We start from the raw sequence: 1,957 nt of genomic DNA, 5'->3' as shown, positions 1-1,957 counted from the left end.
TTATTTTGTGTGACAAAAGCCCTCTCCCAGTTCTCTCTCACGTTCACAAAAGGTCTCTTCTCTTCTTTCTTACATGGAAGGTGGTTTGGATCAAATCTAAAAGGAATAAGTTTGGATTTTGAATTCTATAAGATAGAGTTTTAGAAATCCAAAACTCTTTCAATTTTGCACCGAAATTATCCAAAAATTTTTTGAAATTTTCATGGCTTTTAGGATATACATTGTGCACCCTTTTCTTGTAATCCATGCATGAAAATATGGAGGAGATGCTCAAGAGTTGGGCGTCCCTTAACTTGCCATGTTTGGATAAGCCTTGACTAGGTGTTTGACCTAGACAAGGACTCTATCATATCTCTCTATATAAGATGAGTTTCTTTGTGAAATTTTAGGAGGAGATAGAGATTTGAGAGACCTTTGTGCCATCCAAAAATCAGAGAGAAATACCTTTGGGTCGTGGAGATATAAAAGATGTAAGTTTGGGTGTCTAGAGAGAAAAACGTGAAGAAGAAGAGGGTCTTCTTCTAGGGTTTTTATTTTCATATCTTTCCTCCTTCCATCTTGAGTTTCCTGAGAGTGTCTCAGATCTGAAACTCCTCCTTCTACTTTTCATCTTTAGAAGAGTCCAAATCAGGAAGAAGGAGGCACCTGATCAACCATCAAAGAAGGATCAGCGCAGTACTAGCATACTGTGCTGATTTCCTGAAGCAGGACTTCTGATCGAGATTCGTGGGCTCGTGTGGACGACTCCTAGAGGCCGAATGCATGTGTGGCTTGCAACATCATCCTCAAGCCCAGATCAACAAGGTTAGAACGTCTAACTTGCAAGGTAATAGATCTGATCTATTGTTTAATACATACATTAGATGTAGTATAGAAACATGTTGATATGATCAACATGTAGTTCATGCTATATTTATGTATTTTAATTTCTGATTTAATGCCATGTAATAATCATGTAATAGGATCTTAGATCTAGAGATTTTCTGATCTTAAAAAATAAATTTTGATTTAGTTTTAGTCTTCCGCTGTATGATCTTGAAAAAGTTTCAAGATCTAACCCTGAAACCCTAGATCTGGTTCCAACATTACTTGTAATAAAAATAAATAATAAGAATTTAAAAAGTATAAAACAAATTGATACTAAGATCTACTAATTAGATCCTAGCATCTAATTGTAAAAAAAAATAAAAGACAGGAATTTAAAGTGCAAGAAAATAAATTTTGTATTCATTGAAATTAAAATTCAAGTATAAAAAATTTAAAAAAATTAATAAAATAAAATAAAAATAAAATTATAACAAGGATCTGAAGTCGATCAGTCCAGTTTCGTCGGAAAGATGAATGATGACCTCTTCTTCTTCCATCGTACTCTATAGAGCGAATCGACTTTTTTCCTTCTTCTTCTTAGGGCTCTAAAGCTATATAATTTTTTTCTTTAATTTTTTTTTGTCTTTTCACTGATTTTTTTTGCTCTTAAGACTTATTCCAGGACCTTCTATTTATAGATGAATTTTTTATCATTTTCTATTCACAAAAGGAATCTTAAAATCCTTAAAAATTATATAATATCCTTTACATTAATTTTTAGCCGTCGAATCATCTTCGGATTGCTCAAATCTGCCCAAAATATGATGTTTAAATCCTTATCAAGGCCGAATTCCACCACAGCCATCTGATCGTGCTCCAGATTGAATTTTGGCCATCGGATGGTGCAAAATCACTCCTTAACAAAATCAAAAATAATGACAGCCATCGGATCTCATGATGGATGGAATCTGGGTCATCAGATCGCACCCAGAAATCCTTATCAAACTCAAGAACGACGTTAACCGTCCGATCTGGGTCGGGATGAGTGTAGACTGTTAGATCACATGGAGAAGCTTTCGCCTTTCGTAGATCGCACCTGTGAATCACGTACTATTCCTAATGGACTGCGCTCCTAACTCTGTGGACCGAG

Source organism: Elaeis guineensis, chromosome 12 (assembly GCF_000442705.2).
Source record: "Elaeis guineensis isolate ETL-2024a chromosome 12, EG11, whole genome shotgun sequence".
In the NCBI taxonomy this organism is placed as follows: Eukaryota; Viridiplantae; Streptophyta; class Magnoliopsida; order Arecales; family Arecaceae; genus Elaeis; species Elaeis guineensis.
Note: the sequence above shows the minus strand (reverse complement) of the source record.